This window comes from Tenebrio molitor, chromosome 5 (genome assembly GCF_963966145.1).
Source record: "Tenebrio molitor chromosome 5, icTenMoli1.1, whole genome shotgun sequence".
Classification (NCBI taxonomy): domain Eukaryota; kingdom Metazoa; phylum Arthropoda; class Insecta; order Coleoptera; family Tenebrionidae; genus Tenebrio; species Tenebrio molitor.
This window is the reverse complement of record NC_091050.1, coordinates 1,712,480-1,724,779: the sequence shown is the minus strand read 5'-3', so window position 1 is coordinate 1,724,779 and position 12,300 is coordinate 1,712,480. Positions and strand designations below refer to the sequence as shown.

At 35.4% G+C, this 12,300-nt stretch overlaps 1 protein-coding gene across 2 annotated transcripts in view; it reads left to right on the top strand.

Moving 5' to 3' along the window:
• The first annotated feature begins 9,050 nt into the window (after positions 1 to 9,050).
• Positions 9,051 to 12,300, top strand: part of LOC138131476 (uncharacterized) — a 102,565-nt gene continuing 99,315 nt past the window's right edge. For both annotated transcript variants that reach the window (XM_069048507.1, XM_069048512.1), the window contains exon 1: positions 9,051 to 9,330. The gene's annotated coding sequence lies outside the window, so the exon portion shown is untranslated. The remainder of the gene's footprint in view (positions 9,331 to 12,300) is intronic.

Sequence of the window (12,300 nt, the reverse complement as noted above, 5' to 3'; positions counted from 1 at the left end):
ACTTGTCTGGTATAAAGGCTGGAAATGATTTATGCTTATGTAATAATCCACCCCAGACATTACCCCTTACGTAAGGGTGGTCTAGAAAATACAAAGGTTTGTTGTGTCTGCTTATTATTCCACAAAAATTGGGAAATGATGATGGATCGATGATCATTTGACATATCTCAAGATATAAATCTTAATTTTGATTATGCCATCGCATTCAAAAAAGTTTTATTCAAATTTAACGTTTAGTTTCAGAGTAATAAATCAATAAAGTTGGAATAGGCGGAAACTCGGAGTCTCACTGAAACCTCTTACTTTTTATGTTTTTATCTTTTTTACCGTTCATTAAAAAAAAAAATCAGCACAAAATGAGATTTTATAAAAGTGGAATTTGTATCGTCTAGATCTTGTAAATTACGTAAAACGTCAACGGAAATAATACTATTGATCAGTGTTAACACAAATATCGACTTAAAATTGTAAAATAAATAGTGGAAATCGATTCCCAAATTCTAACCTCAATCAGCTATCGACAAGTTTGGCAACGTCGCGTTCACACACTAGACGCGCGAAAATCTTTCAGTTTTCTTCTTCTGTTGGATTCTCTTCTTCTGTTGAATTCCCTTTGTTGTTGTCCACATTACTACTTTCTGTTTTGCAAATCTTCCATTACGCCGAAATGGTTCATTTTCTGGGTCTACTTTTTTAAACATTTTGACCTCGCCATCAGCTGTGACACAATGCAAAGTTGCCACATCTATTTCAATTCAAGTAAATGTCAAATAATTTTCAATTTTGTATTTTCAATAATATTGAAAAAGGGAAACGCGAGCTGTGCTATAATAAACCTAAATAACAAAATTTCCATCTGTTCATATAATTATACTTACTTCGAATAGTGCGGCAAAAAACTTTAGGTTTGCTGCGTCAGATTAAAAGACGAATCATTTATCTGTTTTTTCTTTTGGTTTGGAAACTGCTGTCTGTTGAATAAGCGCACTATCTTGCTAAGAATAAAAAGCAGTTTCTTATTAAGAATAAAAAGTAATTATGCCATTAATATTTTGTTATTAAAGCCACACAAATCTCCAGAGTTTTTTGTTTGTTGTCTATCTAGATCTACTAAACAAGGTAAACTTCTGCGTTTATCAACAGGTTGCACCTTCGTAAAAAGGTCAAGACTAGATGGCCTGGAAAATTGCCTAAGATTACATTTTTCTGCATAAACTGTCATAACAGCAAACTCGAGTCACTTCAATGCTCATACATAATACATTTGTCTGTCTATCGGAAAACTATTCATAACTTTTCTAACAAGCATCAATAAATTTACCAAAACATGGTATGTACCTTGTACCTAGTAATAAGAATAGAATACATCATATGTAGTGGAAGGGAAATACATAACTCAAAACAATTAAGTATAAACACATTGGTGTCAAAAATTGTAATTGCATTATGGACCATAACAGCCTACGTATATAAATCATAAAAACAAACAAAATAATTTCTTGGCGATTGCAGATGTCACAAGGAGGAAACGACCAGGACAAAATCGAAAATAATTTCAAAATACATAAATATCACGATAAAATTTAATTCGGTGATAAAATGGATTTAGAAAATAAATTAGCCGACCGATGTACCAACCAATAGGTCCAATATAAATTTTATTGACTTGTAATGAAATAAGTTGAGGTTATGCCAAGTTCAATCAAATCTAATTTATATTCTTGATGTGTTTTAGAGCACTTGGACGCTTACGAATGAACTAATACATTTCTAAATCTGTCGGCATTTTGTTTATTTAACAATGCCCATTGCTGTTGATGAGCGCGAGAGAGATTCAAAATTATTCAAGGACTCACAAACCTGGCACTAATAATAATTAGTGTACATAAAATTTTAAATAACTTTGATACAAGTATATTTTGACATAAGTATATTACAATAGTAATTTATGTCACAGGTGTTAGAGTACTATTATTTTTTAGAAGTAGTCAGCCTACATGCACGAGTGCAGCGAGCGTTCTAAATTCATCCGTAAAAAGTGATTGATTAGTTACTTTAGAAAATAAAAACCAGATTTATAATGCTTCTACTCTACTTATAGAGATTTTGTTTATTGCATTGTTAAGACATGTTAAATTGACATTTAACACCAATACTGTAATGAAAGTTACGTTACGATTTGTTCAGGGCGTAAAGAGCGCCATAAGCCAAAAAAATACCTGGTAGATTATTTATACTTAATTAAAACTAGAAGTGAGTGACCTTCTGCTCTGAATATTTGATTTTTGAAAGTTGTCACCCACAACTCGAAAAAAACCTGATTTAAGTAAAATATAATGTCATAAACTGTTTCTTTTCTGCTTTGGTCAATATTTTATGCAAATATGGTGAACAAGAAAGAGATGAGGGAGGGCCACAGAAAACAAAATCGTACGGCGAAACTTCAATCATACCAACAGCGTTGATGAAGAAAAGTTTTGCCGCAACTCCCACGGTCACGATTTTCATCGTTTTCATTTATAAAATAGGATTCTGTCGTGAAAAATGTGTGTTCTCGAGTAAAAACAATCTTTTGAATAAAATATAAATATGAAAATATACATGTCAAATCTGACAAGTGACAGTTTATTCAGTTATGCCACATGTCTTCAGATATTTTGTTTTCCACTCCACATTGTGATGCAAAATTCCGTTCCTTCTTTCTTTCATTCCATATTGTCTAATTTTAAAAACTATCGTCGGTTTTTATCTTTCTTTGCTTTCTATCATTATGTCTTTTTTTATATTCTTTCAATAAATTTAACCTTAACGTCTTCCGAAACTTCATACATGATACCTACATCATTTGCGAAGTTTACAACGTTCTCTTTATTTCTCCGTCGTCGCATTTTCACGAGACCCTTAAACAACATTATCACTCTTTTTCTCTTTTCAGATATTTTATAGCTCCAATAAATCTACATGTTTGGGAGAAACCGAGACATAATTTATCACTTTACTGAATTTACTAAACACACTTGTAACACCACCACCACCTGTGATATTCAAAACGACATAAAAATTTGGTGAAACCTAGTTTCTAATTAATTGTGAATCAATAAATCTATACCTATCATTAAAAAAAAAAAAAAACTGTTTTTAATGAACTGTACAGTAGAAGTTTATTTATTAGCCGTACCTACGAACTCCTCCAAAAAGCCGTACATTTATTTCTTGCACAACTTTTTAATGTACCGGTTGACTGTTAATGATTGAGACAAATTTAGTGGGTTGGCACTCCCGAATAATTGGTACAGTGGGCAGCAATTTATATGTCATTTTCATTTACAAAAAAACTTCAAAATAAACTGTTAGGTACAATAATGATGCAAAATAATTTTATATTTTAGTTATTGATTTCCAAAGTTTCATAAAAGACTGTTCACTTTTCGGAAAATCACATCTCAACACTTTCAAACTTTTCCTGATTGATGAATGCAATTTGTCAAAATGACATGTGTAACAATAGTAGCTATTAAAATGAGGTTATTAATACGTTTAGCACTTTTCACATCTTAATATCGATCATATTTCAAGTCTGTCCGAAATTCCGTGCTCCCAATAGTACCCCTAGTCATTTGTCAAAGAGTTGCCTGTTGATTCGTTTTCTAGGTTAAGATTCTAGATGTACTGTCGCGAGCAAAAACAACTGGTCGTCAAAATCATTCTTTGACACAATGGAAAATGCTCCATTGTAAAATGGTCGTAAATATCATAACCTATCATCATGTTGTATGACATTAATTGTCATTTTTTTCTCATTTCTTTGACACTTTGTTGACATGGGCAGAATCAGGCAGGGAAATTTCTTAATTTGTGACAATCTAACCAAATTTTGAAATGACATTGAGAGCTTAAAATGAAGAGTTATGTTTAGAGCAAAATGAGGGATCTAGACCATTTCTTTTAGTTAATTTTTAGATAATTGTTTTGAATTTATTTTTACCGTGAATTTTTACTTTAACCTACCATTTTGTGTTACGTTAGATATCTGTCAAATAAACAAATAAATCAACAAAACATTTCCGGTTGCATGGTTGCAATTAGCCGAACTAAAAAAAATTTTGTTAATTGTATTGCTATCTCAAAATCCCAAATGTGTTGCCAACCGAACAAAAATAATTTTAATCACTAAAAGTCACCCGGTACATAAAGTACACGATAAATGCAAAATGCAAAATAGGAAAAATAGTAGGTATATTGCATGGCATTTTGTTGCAGTCGTTCCTTTGTACGACAGTATGTGTGACGTGTTACAAAGGTCGTAATACACTATACAACTGTTTTCTTTCCAAAATCTTTTTTTTATTTTCTTTTGTAACGACTCCGCATTAAACCGATGAAAAATGTTAATAGCGCCGTTCGTGTAACCATTTATCCGCACGAACAGCGCAGCGTGTGAATGCGTATCGCCCAACCCGGACTAAATATACACATGAACTCTTCTCTTTGTGTATCTTCGTGGCTCCTACTCCGCCCTTATTTATTAATATTGGTCGACCAAAATTGCAAGCAGAATTTGAAGAGACGACGTCACTGGGCCACGGCTAACGCAACAAATTCGACGAGAAATGAGAAATCGAAACGGGGGAGTCACCCCAGAAACGTGACTACACGTGAAGGGATTAGCCCAATAAATCTTTACCCCCCGATATTACCACCCTGTGTAATCGGAAGATAAACTTAATTTAGTCCTGTGCGGTGTTGTGCAGGAAAATGAAGATCGATCGGTCTGATTTATTGGTGGCGGATGGGCTTGATCCCATTTTTATTTAACATCTGCCGTTGTCTGCCGGGACGAATTTCATTTTGTTTGATCCTTATGAAGCGGATGCAAGTCTGGACTAGGGAGGTTGTTTTGTGAATGTAAGATAAATGCCCGATCACCACACCAGAAACCACATAGCCTCCAACCTAACCAAATTTATGCTATGGCAACCTATCTAGTAACGAATATCCCTAAATCATAGGGAGTAATTTATTTTTGACAAGATTACACCGAACGGTAAAGCTGGACAATTCGATTAGTTCTTTGTTGCGCCGCTAGCGCGCTACATACACAATACTCAACATGACAGAAATTTTCAGGTCTCATGTCTATCTCTCAATATAAAAATGGCTACACGTGCCATTGTAGTTGACCATGAAGTTGGTTATTTCGTGAAAGAAGTTGTTTTATAATTTATAAAGATCCAAATAACGGGTGACTATTAAAATTTCCACTTAGGGTTGGCTATGGATCATTCTTTGTTTTCCGTTGCACCTTAGATACTGACAAGTTTGACATTTCAATAAATGTTTTTCTCTTAATTTGGTTGTGTTTCAATTGTACTGACTGACAGTTGTCGTTCGTTCTTGCGTGTGTCTAAAGTAACAGAAAAAATAAAAACTCACACATCTGTGTGGAAGAAAATTTTAAGTTATATTTTTTCATATAAATCTCTGTTTTTTCATCATTTAAAAGTAGCATTTGGTGATTCTGTCAAGACAAATCCGAAATCGATCGAGTCGAATAAAAACGCATTTTTTTTTAATTCGAATTTTAAATTTTCTTTAACAATGACCAGTTCCTTTGTAAGTCTTGTCGAATCTTCTCAACCATCATATGTTTATGTACACATTACATTGCATTGAAATTTGCAACGATAATTACATATTTCAAAATTAGTGTATGCTGTGAAGATGATAATTGATAACTCATCACGTCTAAAAGATGCTGCAAACGCTGTTCGTGAACACTTGTTCTCAGAAAAATCGAAGGAACGTTACAGTTCATGTTACAAGACTTTCAAGTTTCAAGAAGTTACTTACTGCCTTAGGACTTTTCATGTGATTTGCCGTCTTAACAACGGCAGTAAACCTAAGCTACTGCCTTGGAAACATAATCGATAAACACGTCGCCGATCGTGCAAAAAGATTATAAAACCGTATTGCTGAAAATTCAGTTTTAAAACGCGAAATCTTATTTTACTGCATAGGTGGTTGTCTAACTTTAGGAATTGCGGTGGAAGCTAGATGTTACTGTATTATGTATTACATATATGATTTCCCCACAATAAAGTGTTTATTTATGATGTAACAAACAATTTGTTCATTTAGATTTAACGGCCATCCCTCTTACTCAAACAGACGTTTCATTTGTGAATTTTGCTGCAAAAACTCTTCAATGTTATTTAAAAACTAATTTGTATTTTGCTTTTGCATAATTTTTTTTACTGTGATGGCATTAAAAAACTATACCCTTTGATATATATACAGGGCGTTTTTTTAACTGTTGCCATAGGGAATTGGATGATAAAATGTATACCCCCTGTTAACTTTTGTTCCGATGAAAATATGTATTCAAACCATTTTTGGAACAAATTTGGAAGACTTTTTAAACTATCGGATTCTAAAGTGTCGAAAAAGTTGTGAAAAAAATATTTTTTGTGAAATTCGGTGTGGAAATTGAGTGTTGAAAAGTTCAATTTTTCCTAACTAGAATGGAACAATAAAACAAAAGAGAAACAATGAAAAAACAATTTTAATGTCAAATGTCAAATATGTATAAAAATCTAACCTTCATCTACAAATAAGTGCTATTATCAGCTTCCTTTAAAAACTTTTCTACCTCTAACTTTGCAATATCCGAGGATTTTTACTTTTGTAAAGTGCCTATGAATCAAAATCCATTCTACACCCGATATCTTATAATTTTGATTGAAGTTAAGTGAATAAAAACTGTAAACTATCTATCTACAAAAACTGGCATCACAAGTCCAAGAAAAACCTTGCATCGGACTCTACAACACCGCCGGAAATTTAATCTTCGTCGTGTACATTTTTCTTCTGAAGAAAATAAATTTGGTGATCCCCAAAGAGGCGATTATGAAAACACATCATTAATAAAAATATTTAACAAAGTCACACGTGGCGATTGTGATATAAAAAACTAGGTGTGACTTGATATTCTAATATACGCTAACCATGGGCCACGTGCCAAATAGATACATTTTTTTCTGTCAGTCGAATAAAAATATGGAATAGGTGAGAAAACAAGTATGAATCTACGTCTTAATAAACACTGGTGGGATTTATGTATTAACTTTGCACTAAGGGTATGTGTTTATTTTGTGTGGTTTTTATTAACCCTACGTGTTAACTTAGTTGACACCGAGAACAAGCGGTAAAAGACTTGGCAGATAAGTTTGTAAAATTTGCACTAGGGAGTGGAAGGATTACAATGCCCAAGTAAACACCGTTCATTTTGTTTTGGCATAATGGGAGGCCATGATTTTTTTTTTTTTACGTTGGACACGCTGTTTCATTTCCATCACTAAAGTGCCTGACGTGCGGTTCATAAAAAAGAACCTAACAAATTGCTGAATTTACCGCGATGTCTGAGAATTCTTCTATTGCAAACGAGTAAAACTGACAACAATGCACTAGACATTGACGATATTGATAACCTCAAACTTAGAAAAACCTAACCTAATTCAACAGACACATTTACTACCAAATTACATAAATGCAAAATTTCCATGGCCTCCCATCATTATGCCAAAACAATGTGAATGCATTTTATATATGACATCAGAGCCAACGTCATCGTCGAAAAAAAGGTTAGTTAGTAGAACATCCTTTTAACGCAAAAACTCTTATATATTTTTTTAATAATCAATATGGTTTGTTAACAATTTAGTAAGTCATGGGAACCTGCAAACTTTTACAAATGTTCACTTTTAGTTAAGTTACTCTTACATAAATTTACACTGATGCTTGTTAAATCTGTCATAAATTACATAAAATGAAAGTGTAAGTGTCACAATAATTAATTTATTACCAATAGTGGAATGCTCGAATGACCAATTTAATTCTTGCACGATATATTATATTCAATTATTTCATGGTCAACTACAATGAAACTTGTTTTAAATCCACATATGGGACCTAAAAAATGCTGTCATGTTGACAGTAGAACTGTCATTGTGTATGTACTGTCGCGAGCAATAAATTTTGGTCGTCAATGTCATTTCAAAATTTGGTTAGATTGTCACTTTAAAATTTTTCCCTGTCTGATTATGCTCATGTCAACAAACTGTCAAAAAAATGACAATTAACGTCATACAACGTGATGAAAGGTTATTATAATATTTACGACTGTTTTACAATGGAGCATTTTCGATTGCGTCAAAGAATGACCTTGACGATCAAAATTTATTGCTCGCGACTGTATGTAGCGCCCTAGCGGCGTAACAGAGAAATGGACCAATCGGATTGTCAAGCTTCATCTTTCCTTACTCACTACTCACCGTTCTCGTGCATGTTTTCAGAAAACTGAAACCAAAAGTCTCCTTGGGGTATATAAGTTCGAATCCATTTACGAACAGACTCCTGCTCCCCGAGGGTTAATTCCGGCAAATGGAACCTAGGGGCAACAAACCCCAAGGGGCTCTTTCAGCCATACCAACCTAACAAATTTTAACATTTCGCCTTGATTTTCCCGACGTTAAACGGAAAACCGTCGTATCTTTTCCGTCGCCATTTTTTATCAGCCTCTAAAAGTCAAACAACGCAATGTGGAGAATCAAATCAAATAAAACAGCACACGAAATGTTCGCTCCGATTGGTGCTAGTTTCGGCTGAGTAATAGTTTAAGTGTGGAACAACCACGCCCCCGTGCCATATCAGATAGCGTCGTTGCTAAATCCAGTATCTCCCTAAACACGCCAGAAAAACCTCCTCAACAAAAATTCCACCAGAGCCGAAATGTCAACCGGACAGTCTAGACTCCACCAGTGTACAACCCTTCCCCCAGACAGTTGGTACTACTTGTAAACAAAATCGCATCGCGATCTTGCCACCCCCAATTCTTGTCCATGTCCAGTTATCTGCCGCGGATGCAATCGTAGCGGGCCCGGGTCTGGTCAACGTGCACCGAGCGCGCCAACGCAGCCTGCCCTCCCATTGGCTGTCGGTCCAAAACAAACGAAGGCATACGCCATACGCCGCTCACTCTGTCATTATCCGGCGCGTTCCCAGCTTTTAGTAGTAGGCCACGCTTTGTAGAGTGTGTTTAGTCGATCTCAGTCGGCGTGGTGAACGCGTCTCAACCAAAACAAAGCGTGTTTTTTGTTTTTACAAGTGACTGTCAACTGACAAGTGACTCCGTCAACTGGCAGAAACAATCGAAGGTGCAGTGCCAGTGCCATCGCAATTTTTGTGCCTGTGTCAACAGGAAAGAAACAAAGTCGCGTCTGTTCCGTTATTTACGAGGCTGGGCCGGCTGTTTTGGATTTGCTCTTAAAGAAGGTACAGATTTATGCCGCAATTTTTTTTTCTTTAATAAATAAGCGGCGAAGTCAAGGTGGCCAGTGTCAGACTCGTCTGGGGGACGAGGCTGCCCCCCCAAGTTTTTGTATTTCTGTTCGACTGAAACGTTCGGGTTTAATGAGGAGGAAGAAACTGTAAACAAACTGGCGAGGTTGATTAACTTTGTTTTGGGGAAAAAGGGACGGCCAGGGATGGCAACCTAATTTTCGGTGTAAAAAGTTGCCGTTTTTGCCCCACGGCTTTTCGGACAAATGGGCGCTCAAAACAGATGTCATTGTGCACCGCGTCTCAAGGTCGTTCACCGAAATGTTTGTCTGATCGTAATTTCGTCGGTGCGAATCTATGTCGCACGCTATAAAAAACACAATCAATTAATCTAATTATCGCATTTTTCGACGAGTTCGTCCAGTTTGCTTGACATTTGAAGGCCTCGTTGCCAACCTAATCACCCTGAAATGTCAAATTCCCGAATTGTCATTGATTAAGTCTCAGGTGAGCGTTTCTCGTTACCTTTCATCTTCGGATTGTTTTCTATCGTTTTTTGATCAATCACGTTTCCTCTTCAGTCTCCTTCAGGCGTCGCATTTTCCCGCCACACGAAGACCGTGTGCGTGTCCCAGCACATGTAGGAGGCCCCCATGCAGCTTTCTCATGTTGCCACGCACAAAACGCACACGTAAACAACCTGTCAGACCGGAAACGAAATAAATTCGGTGCGTTCAGAACACCACCCCAAAGGGGAATGTGTCAGTTTTGAATTATTTCCACAATTAGAGAGACGCCTTCCGTTTAGACACCGGAAGAGGAGTGTTATTGAACTGTCGAAGTGTCAACGGGGTGATTGATCATGGACGCACGCGGGCCACCAACGGATATGCGACGTTTGGTGTGTTGCTCGAGAGTTGGTATGCGGAGGCGGCTGCCGCCACAAATTTGGAAATTTTTCTTCTTCTGTGTAACTTCCGTCGGTGGTTTAACAGATACCAACTGTTTTGACTTTTTCGTCGTACCAACAAACAGGCACATAATTCTTCTGCCAAACAACTTGTATGTCCTGTTTTACCAACTAAAAACCTTTAGGTACATATTTGCTTTATTACTTTCTTCGCAAGCAGGTACGATTTTCTAGTTCACTGCTGTTCTGTTTTTATTCTGCAGCATGTATCACGTGACTAAAGTGCCCTTTGATGACGCGTGTAATTATTTCCCTCGCTGCGCTCATGCAATAAACTTATATTGGAGGTGAAAAGACGTGTTTCAGTCCCTAGTCATATAATACCTATACTATTCTTACATTTTTCATTTTTATTGCTTTATTTTTATAGAGCTAGTCAACTTTGTCCATTTTTCCTTGAAGGTCTCACAATACAGCTGCTCCAGGTATATTTACCTTTTCCATTTAGAAATCCATAAAAGATTTTTTATATTTCTGAATCTTTACATTTTTTGCTTCTTGCCGTTACAGCTGTCCACCCACTTTCACTTGTAGGTTCAATTCTTCCCCATGATTTTTTTTTCAACATATTTAGCTTTTTATGTTTTTATTTAGGTACTTTCAATTCCTTTAACAGCGATTTTAAAATTTTTTATTCGTAGTCTTATCTTTTTTTACTTTTGTTTTGTATCCCACGTTTTCCATGATGCTTTCACGCCAAATATTTCACATTTCTGTCATTATTGTCGACTTTATATCACTTCCTAAGAATTTCATATTTATTTCTGAAAGTTCGTCCATCTAAAAAAAAATGTATACGGAAGTACATGTGTGTAAATAGATGAGATCCAAGTTTAAAACCTTGTGGCACCCCACACTTAATGATGTAAACATTAGATAACGTAGACTTAATTAGTTGTTGATTAACCCATTTTTATCTAACGATGGGCAAATTGTTGCGTCACGGATAAACTTTTACTTAATTAAATTTTATGGTATGAATTAATATTCAAATGAATGAACCGCGAAATCTACAGTTCAGGAATTCGCACATTTGTACTTTTTAAATGTCTCGCTGCCTTACAGTGGCCACTGTCATTACAGAGTGAGTCACGAAAAAAAAAAATGTTATTTTACTAATTTCTGGCCAAAAGTCTTCTAACAAAAATTTTGTTTTCGTCACGTACGTCGTAACTTACAGCGAGTCATCCGTCCAGTGTAATCTCAGATTTTTTATTTGCATTGATGTGCTTGTTTTTCGTCCCTTCTCGTATTTTTCATAAAGAACAAATTCCAAACAAAAATGGTTTACTCAACTGAGCAAAAAGCGTTTATGATAGAGTTATTTTCGCAACGATCGCTTCAGTTTCCACGAGTTGTCCTTTATTATGAACTCTGTCAGGAGTGTTTAGATCGTACTGTGATATGGTTTCTGCATACTGGAAGCACAACAAGAGAAAAAGATTGCGGAAGGTGATCAAAACGTACTCCAGAAGTTGTTGATGCAGTTGAGAAAGTTATAGAGAATGAACCAAAAACTTCTCTCCGTCATTTATGTCAATGTGACGCAACCTTAAACAAAAGTTTTCTACTGATGAAGCTTGGTTTTATAAGACGAGATATGTGAATTCACAAAACAAGTAATGTGAAAAAAAATCTCTCAAGCAATGAACAGTTTTAACCCTATTTAAACATGTTTTATGTAAATTGGAAATTAATTCTCTAATCTGTTAGTTACGTACAGGGTATTATTGGCAAGGAGAGATATCCCAAAGTAACAAAATGCAGTTCTCCCCTTTTTCTCCAGAAGGCGCACAGAAAGAATTTTGATTTTATGAATAAAATTCCATTTGGGGAAATTTTTTAAAATGCGTGTTTAAAAATAGCTCGGTCAAATTTTATTTGCATAATTGACCGGTCTTTTGTATTTAACAATTAATTAATCAATGAATTATTAATAATAGCCACATTTGACGTAAACTGGCGTGCAAACACATCTTCGACGTTTTATAATC